The sequence below is a fragment of the Misgurnus anguillicaudatus genome, chromosome 24 (assembly GCF_027580225.2).
Source record: "Misgurnus anguillicaudatus chromosome 24, ASM2758022v2, whole genome shotgun sequence".
In the NCBI taxonomy this organism is placed as follows: Eukaryota; Metazoa; Chordata; class Actinopteri; order Cypriniformes; family Cobitidae; genus Misgurnus; species Misgurnus anguillicaudatus.
This window is the reverse complement of record NC_073360.2, coordinates 8,562,501-8,570,000: the sequence shown is the minus strand read 5'-3', so window position 1 is coordinate 8,570,000 and position 7,500 is coordinate 8,562,501. Positions and strand designations below refer to the sequence as shown.

The window sequence follows — 7,500 nt, the reverse complement described above, 5'->3', positions numbered from 1 at the left end:
CCCTGTGGCGCTCTGCGTGTCATTGAAAAGCTTCCAACGTCCCTGGGTGGGCTCGAACCACCAACCTTTCGGTTAACAGCCGAACGCACTAACCGATTGCGCCACAGAGACGGACGACAGCGTGACGTGGGATGGTGGGAGACACATCAGAGGGCTCTTGTCAGCGGCCGAAAAGGATAACGCGAAGAGTGGAGACACAACCGTGTACACAGGAGAGCATGGGAAACCTCTTTTGCAACAGAAACGCAAAGACGCCTTGGTCAGGATTTTTCTGAAGTTCCCACGACATGGAACCCAGGGCTGCAAAGAAGAGCTCCAACGAGAGAAGCAGCTGACACGCCCAACGTGGGGCTCGAACCCACGACCCTGAGATTAAGAGTCTCATGCTCTACCGACTGAGCTAGCCGGGCTGCGGTTGCATGTTTCTGTATCTGATCTCAAGGTGTCCTCTTCTCGATGGAAAAGCAAAAAGCAGATGCCTTGCATGTTGCACAAGTGAAGGCAAGCTCGATCTACGTGGCCACTGGACGGAGCGCGCTATCGCAGGCAGAATATTCAAGGTCTGCTGCGAGACCTCTGGCTCGTGGCAGATGACAGGAATCTTGTCATGCAGTGTGAGCGCCACACCACTTCAGTTACTCTCACGGCCCTGTAGCGCGAGCTTGCCCTGAGACAATAACCTTTTTCAGACCACTTTCAGTCACAGTTACAACTGGGTTTCGGCTTGGACGTGTTCCTTTTGGTGGCACCAAGGTACTTCTTTACACAGTTTTTTAAATTCCAGTCTTTGAACTTTAATACTCTGATCAGACAGTCCTTTAAATTAATCCTTCAAAATCCCAGTGCAGTGGCACAAGTGAAAGAGCCCAGTCACAAGGTGTCCCCTTCTCGATGGAACAGCAAAAAGCAGATGCCTTGCATGTTGCACAAGTTAAGGCAAGCTCGGTGGCCACTGGACGAAGCGCGCTATCGCAGGCAGAATATTCAAGGTCTGCTGCCAGACCTCTGGCTCGTGGCAGATGACAGGAACCTTGTCGTGCAGTGTGAGCGCCACAACACTTCAGTTACTCTCACAGTCCTGTAGCGTGAGCATGCCCTAGAGCAATAACCTCTTTCAGTCACGGTTACAACTGGGTTTCGGCTTGGACTTGTTCCTTTTGGTGGCACCAAGGTACTTCTTTACACAGTTTTTTAAATTCCGGGTCTTTGAGCTTTAAGACTCTGATCATACATTCCTGTAAATAAATCCTTCAAAAACCCAGTGAAGTGGCACAAGTGAAGAAGAAGAACCTATTGTCTTTCAGATGGCTACAAGGCTGAAATGGCCCTGTGGCGCTCTGCGTGTCATTGAAAAGCTTCCAACGTCCCTGGGTGGGCTTGAACCACCAACCTTTCGGTTAACAGCCGAACGCGCTAACCGATTGCGCCACAGAGACGGACGACAGCGTGACGTGGGATGGTGGGAGACACATCAGAGGGCTCTTGTCAGCGGCCGAAAAGGATAACGCGAAGAGTGGAGACACAACCGTGTACACAGGAGAGCATGGGAAACCTCTTTTGCAACAGAAACGCAAAGACGCCTTGGTCAGGATTTTTCTGAAGTTCCCACGACATGGAACCCAGGGCTGCAAAGAAGAGCTCCAACGAGAGAAGCAGCTGACACGCCCAACGTGGGGCTCGAACCCACGACCCTGAGATTAAGAGTCTCATGCTCTACCGACTGAGCTAGCCGGGCTGCGGTTGCATGTTTCTGTATCTGATCTCAAGGTGTCCTCTTCTCGATGGAAAAGCAAAAAGCAGATGCCTTGCATGTTGCACAAGTGAAGGCAAGCTCGATCTACGTGGCCACTGGACGGAGCGCGCTATCGCAGGCAGAATATTCAAGGTCTGCTGCGAGACCTCTGGCTCGTGGCAGATGACAGGAATCTTGTCATGCAGTGTGAGCGCCACACCACTTCAGTTACTCTCACGGCCCTGTAGCGCGAGCTTGCCCTGAGACAATAACCTCTTTCAGACCACTTTCAGTCACAGTTACAACTGGGTTTCGGCTTGGACGTGTTCCTTTTGGTGGCACCAAGGTACTTCTTTACACAGTTTTTTAAATTCCAGTCTTTGAACTTTAATACTCTGATCAGACAGTCCTTTAAATTAATCCTTCAAAATCCCAGTGCAGTGGCACAAGTGAAAGAGCCCAGTCACAAGGTGTCCCCTTCTCGATGGAACAGCAAAAAGCAGATGCCTTGCATGTTGCACAAGTTAAGGCAAGCTCGGTGGCCACTGGACGGAGCGCGCTATCGCAGGCAGAATATTCAAGGTCTGCTGCGAGACCTCTGGCTCGTGGCAGATGACAGGAACCTTGTCGTGCAGTGTGAGCGCCACAACACTTCAGTTACTCTCACAGTCCTGTAGCGTGAGCATGCCCTAGAGCAATAACCTCTTTCAGTCACGGTTACAACTGGGTTTCGGCTTGGACTTGTTCCTTTTGGTGGCACCAAGGTACTTCTTTACACAGTTTTTTAAATTCCGGGTCTTTGAGCTTTAAGACTCTGATCATACATTCCTGTAAATAAATCCTTCAAAAACCCAGTGAAGTGGCACAAGTGAAGAAGAAGAACCTATTGTCTTTCAGATGGCTACAAGGCTGACATGGCCCTGTGGCGCTCTGCGTGTCATTGAAAAGCTTCCAACGTCCCTGGGTGGGCTCGAACCACCAACCTTTCGGTTAACAGCCGAACGCGCTAACCGATTGCGCCACAGAGACGGACGACAGCGTGACGTGGGATGGTGGGAGACACATCAGAGGGCTCTTGTCAGCGGCCGAAAAGGATAACGCGAAGAGTGGAGACACAACCGTGTACACAGGAGAGCATGGGAAACCTCTTTTGCAACAGAAACGCAAAGACGCCTTGGTCAGGATTTTTCTGAAGTTCCCACGACATGGAACCCAGGGCTGCAAAGAAGAGCTCCAACGAGAGAAGCAGCTGACACGCCCAACGTGGGGCTCGAACCCACGACCTTGAGATTAAGAGTCTCATGCTCTACCGACTGAGCTAGCCGGGCTGCGGTTGCATGTTTCTGTATCTGATCTCAAGGTGTCCTCTTCTCGATGGAAAAGCAAAAAGCAGATGCCTTGCATGTTGCACAAGTGAAGGCAAGCTCGATCTACGTGGCCACTGGACGGAGCGCGCTATCGCAGGCAGAATATTCAAGGTCTGCTGCGAGACCTCTGGCTCGTGGCAGATGACAGGAATCTTGTCATGCAGTGTGAGCGCCACACCACTTCAGTTACTCTCACGGCCCTGTAGCGCGAGCTTGCCCTGAGACAATAACCTTTTTCAGACCACTTTCAGTCACAGTTACAACTGGGTTTCGGCTTGGACGTGTTCCTTTTGGTGGCACCAAGGTACTTCTTTACACAGTTTTTTAAATTCCAGTCTTTGAACTTTAATACTCTGATCAGACAGTCCTTTAAATTAATCCTTCAAAATCCCAGTGCAGTGGCACAAGTGAAAGAGCCCAGTCACAAGGTGTCCCCTTCTCGATGGAACAGCAAAAAGCAGATGCCTTGCATGTTGCACAAGTTAAGGCAAGCTCGGTGGCCACTGGACGAAGCGCGCTATCGCAGGCAGAATATTCAAGGTCTGCTGCCAGACCTCTGGCTCGTGGCAGATGACAGGAACCTTGTCGTGCAGTGTGAGCGCCACAACACTTCAGTTACTCTCACAGTCCTGTAGCGTGAGCATGCCCTAGAGCAATAACCTCTTTCAGTCACGGTTACAACTGGGTTTCGGCTTGGACTTGTTCCTTTTGGTGGCACCAAGGTACTTCTTTACACAGTTTTTTAAATTCCGGGTCTTTGAGCTTTAAGACTCTGATCATACATTCCTGTAAATAAATCCTTCAAAAACCCAGTGAAGTGGCACAAGTGAAGAAGAAGAACCTATTGTCTTTCAGATGGCTACAAGGCTGACATGGCCCTGTGGCGCTCTGCGTGTCATTGAAAAGCTTCCAACGTCCCTGGGTGGGCTCGAACCACCAACCTTTCGGTTAACAGCCGAACGCGCTAACCGATTGCGCCACAGAGACGGACGGCAGCGTGACGTGGGATGGTGGGAGACACATCAGAGGGCTCTTGTCAGCGGCCGAAAAGGATAACGCGAAGAGTGGAGACACAACCGTGTACACAGGAGAGCATGGGAAACCTCTTTTGCAACAGAAACGCAAAGACGCCTTGGTCAGGATTTTTCTGAAGTTCCCACGACATGGAACCCAGGGCTGCAAAGAAGAGCTCCAACGAGAGAAGCAGCTGACACGCCCAACGTGGGGCTCGAACCCACGACCCTGAGATTAAGAGTCTCATGCTCTACCGACTGAGCTAGCCGGGCTGCGGTTGCATGTTTCTGTATCTGATCTCAAGGTGTCCTCTTCTCGATGGAAAAGCAAAAAGCAGATGCCTTGCATGTTGCACAAGTGAAGGCAAGCTCGATCTACGTGGCCACTGGACGGAGCGCGCTATCGCAGGCAGAATATTCAAGGTCTGCTGCGAGACCTCTGGCTCATGGCAGATGACAGGAATCTTGTCATGCAGTGTGAGCGCCACACCACTTCAGTTACTCTCACTGCCCTGTAGCGCGAGCTTGCCCTGAGACAATAACCTCTTTCAGACCACTTTCAGTCACAGTTACAACTGGGTTTCGGCTTGGACGTGTTCCTTTTGGTGGCACCAAGGTACTTCTTTACACAGTTTTTTAAATTCCAGTCTTTGAACTTTAATACTCTGATCAGACAGTCCTTTAAATTAATCCTTCAAAATCCCAGTGCAGTGGCACAAGTGAAAGAGCCCAGTCACAAGGTGTCCCCTTCTCGATGGAACAGCAAAAAGCAGATGCCTTGCATGTTGCACAAGTTAAGGCAAGCTCGGTGGCCACTGGACGGAGCGCGCTATCGCAGGCAGAATATTCAAGGTCTGCTGCGAGACCTCTGGCTCGTGGCAGATGACAGGAACCTTGTCGTGCAGTGTGAGCGCCACAACACTTCAGTTACTCTCACAGTCCTGTAGCGTGAGCATGCCCTAGAGCAATAACCTCTTTCAGTCACGGTTACAACTGGGTTTCGGCTTGGACTTGTTCCTTTTGGTGGCACCAAGGTACTTCTTTACACAGTTTTTTAAATTCCGGGTCTTTGAGCTTTAAGACTCTGATCATACATTTCTGTAAATAAATCCTTCAAAAACCCAGTGAAGTGGCACAAGTGAAGAAGAAGAACCTATTGTCTTTCAGATGGCTACAAGGCTGACATGGCCCTGTGGCGCTCTGCGTGTCATTGAAAAGCTTCCAACGTCCCTGGGTGGGCTCGAACCACCAACCTTTTGGTTAACAGCCGAACGCGCTAACCGATTGCGCCACAGAGACGGACGACTGCGTGACATGGGATGGTGGGAGACACATCAGAGGGCTCTTGTCAGCGGGCGAAAAGGATAACGCGAAGAGTGGAGACACAACCGTGTACACAGGAGAGCATGGGAAACCTCTTTTGCAACAGAAACGCAAAGACGCCTTGGTCAGGATTTTTCTGAAGTTCCCACGACATGGAACCCAGGGCTGCAAAGAAGAGCTCCAACGAGAGAAGCAGCTGACACGCCCAACGTGGGGCTCGAACCCTCGACCCTGAGATTAAGAGTCTCATGCTCTACCGACTGAGCTAGCCGGGCTGCGGTTGCATGTTTCTGTATCTGATCTCAAGGTGTCCTCTTCTCGATGGAAAAGCAAAAAGCAGATGCCTTGCATGTTGCACAAGTGAAGGCAAGCTCGATCTACGTGGCCACTGGACGGAGCGCGCTATCGCAGGCAGAATATTCAAGGTCTGCTGCGAGACCTCTGGCTCGTGGCAGATGACAGGAATCTTGTCATGCAGTGTGAGCGCCACACCACTTCAGTTACTCTCACGGCCCTGTAGCGCGAGCTTGCCCTGAGACAATAACCTCTTTCAGACCACTTTCAGTCACAGTTACAACTGGGTTTCGGCTTGGACGTGTTCCTTTTGGTGGCACCAAAGTACTTCTTTACACAGTTTTTTAAATTCCAGTCTTTGAACTTTAATACTCTGATCAGACAGTCCTTTAAATTAATCCTTCAAAATCCCAGTGCAGTGGCACAAGTGAAAGAGCCCAGTCACAAGGTGTCCCCTTCTCGATGGAACAGCAAAAAGCAGATGCCTTGCATGTTGCACAAGTTAAGGCAAGCTCGGTGGCCACTGGACGGAGCGTGCTATCGCAGGCAGAATATTCAAGGTCTGCTGCGAGACCTCTGGCTCGTGGCAGATGACAGGAACCTTGTCGTGCAGTGTGAGCACCACAACACTTCAGTTACTCTCACAGTCCTGTAGCGTGAGCATGCCCTAGAGCAATAACCTCTTTCAGTCACGGTTACAACTGGGTTTCGGCTTGGACTTGTTCCTTTTGGTGGCACCAAGGTACTTCTTTACACAGTTTTTTAAATTCCGGGTCTTTGAGCTTTAAGACTCTGATCATACATTCCTGTAAATAAATCCTTCAAAAACCCAGTGAAGTGGCACAAGTGAAGAAGAAGAACCTATTGTCTTTCAGATGGCTACAAGGCTGACATGGCCCTGTGGCGCTCTGCGTGTCATTGAAAAGCTTCCAACGTCCCTGGGTGGGCTCAAACCACCAACCTTTCGGTTAACAGCCGAACGCGCTAACCGATTGCGCCACAGAGACGGACGGCAGCGTGACGTGGGATGGTGGGAGACACATCAGAGGGCTCTTGTCAGCGGCCGAAAAGGATAACGCGAAGAGTGGAGACACAACCGTGTACACAGGAGAGCATGGGAAACCTCTTTTGCAACAGAAACGCAAAGACGCCTTGGTCAGGATTTTTCTGAAGTTCCCACGACATGGAACCCAGGGCTGCAAAGAAGAGCTCCAACGAAAGAAGCAGCTGACACGCCCAACGTGGGGCTCGAACCCACGACCCTGAGATTAAGAGTCTCATGCTCTACCGACTGAGCTAGCCGGGCTGCGGTTGCATGTTTCTGTATCTGATCTCAAGGTGTCCTCTTCTCGATGGAAAAGCAAAAAGCAGATGCCTTGCATGTTGCACAAGTGAAGGCAAGCTCGATCTACGTGGCCACTGGACGGAGCGCGCTATCGCAGGCAGAATATTCAAGGTCTGCTGCGAGACCTCTGGCTCGTGGCAGATGACAGGAATCTTGTCATGCAGTGTGAGCGCCACACCACTTCAGTTACTCTCACGGCCCTGTAGCGCGAGCTTGCCCTGAGACAATAACCTCTTTCAGACCACTTTCAGTCACAGTTACAACTGGGTTTCGGCTTGGACGTGTTCCTTTTGGTGGCACCAAGGTACTTCTTTACACAGTTTTTTAAATTCCAGTCTTTGAACTTTAATACTCTGATCAGACAGTCCTTTAAATTAATCCTTCAAAATCCCAGTGCAGTGGCACAAGTGAAAGAGCCCAGTCACA

The 7,500-nt window shown here is 50.7% G+C and overlaps 12 non-coding genes across 12 annotated transcripts; all 12 read right to left on the bottom strand.

Moving 5' to 3' along the window:
• Positions 1–37: 37 nt before the first annotated feature.
• Positions 38–111, bottom strand: trnan-guu (transfer RNA asparagine (anticodon GUU)). The gene has a single exon. It is a non-coding gene; the product is annotated as a tRNA-Asn (tRNA).
• A 226-nt stretch (positions 112–337) lies between these two features.
• Positions 338–410, bottom strand: trnak-cuu (transfer RNA lysine (anticodon CUU)). The gene has a single exon. It is a non-coding gene; the product is annotated as a tRNA-Lys (tRNA).
• A 952-nt stretch (positions 411–1,362) lies between these two features.
• trnan-guu (transfer RNA asparagine (anticodon GUU)) lies at positions 1,363–1,436 on the bottom strand. The gene has a single exon. It is a non-coding gene; the product is annotated as a tRNA-Asn (tRNA).
• Positions 1,437–1,662: 226 nt separating this feature from the next.
• On the bottom strand, positions 1,663–1,735 carry trnak-cuu (transfer RNA lysine (anticodon CUU)). Its single transcript has one exon. It is a non-coding gene; the product is annotated as a tRNA-Lys (tRNA).
• Positions 1,736–2,687: 952 nt separating this feature from the next.
• trnan-guu (transfer RNA asparagine (anticodon GUU)) lies at positions 2,688–2,761 on the bottom strand. Its single transcript has one exon. It is a non-coding gene; the product is annotated as a tRNA-Asn (tRNA).
• Positions 2,762–2,987: 226 nt separating this feature from the next.
• On the bottom strand, positions 2,988–3,060 carry trnak-cuu (transfer RNA lysine (anticodon CUU)). Its single transcript has one exon. It is a non-coding gene; the product is annotated as a tRNA-Lys (tRNA).
• A 952-nt stretch (positions 3,061–4,012) lies between these two features.
• trnan-guu (transfer RNA asparagine (anticodon GUU)) lies at positions 4,013–4,086 on the bottom strand. The gene has a single exon. It is a non-coding gene; the product is annotated as a tRNA-Asn (tRNA).
• Positions 4,087–4,312: 226 nt separating this feature from the next.
• On the bottom strand, positions 4,313–4,385 carry trnak-cuu (transfer RNA lysine (anticodon CUU)). The gene has a single exon. It is a non-coding gene; the product is annotated as a tRNA-Lys (tRNA).
• A 952-nt stretch (positions 4,386–5,337) lies between these two features.
• Positions 5,338–5,411, bottom strand: trnan-guu (transfer RNA asparagine (anticodon GUU)). Its single transcript has one exon. It is a non-coding gene; the product is annotated as a tRNA-Asn (tRNA).
• A 226-nt stretch (positions 5,412–5,637) lies between these two features.
• Positions 5,638–5,710, bottom strand: trnak-cuu (transfer RNA lysine (anticodon CUU)). Its single transcript has one exon. It is a non-coding gene; the product is annotated as a tRNA-Lys (tRNA).
• Positions 5,711–6,662: 952 nt separating this feature from the next.
• On the bottom strand, positions 6,663–6,736 carry trnan-guu (transfer RNA asparagine (anticodon GUU)). The gene has a single exon. It is a non-coding gene; the product is annotated as a tRNA-Asn (tRNA).
• Positions 6,737–6,962: 226 nt separating this feature from the next.
• On the bottom strand, positions 6,963–7,035 carry trnak-cuu (transfer RNA lysine (anticodon CUU)). The gene has a single exon. It is a non-coding gene; the product is annotated as a tRNA-Lys (tRNA).
• Positions 7,036–7,500: the final 465 nt, after the last annotated feature.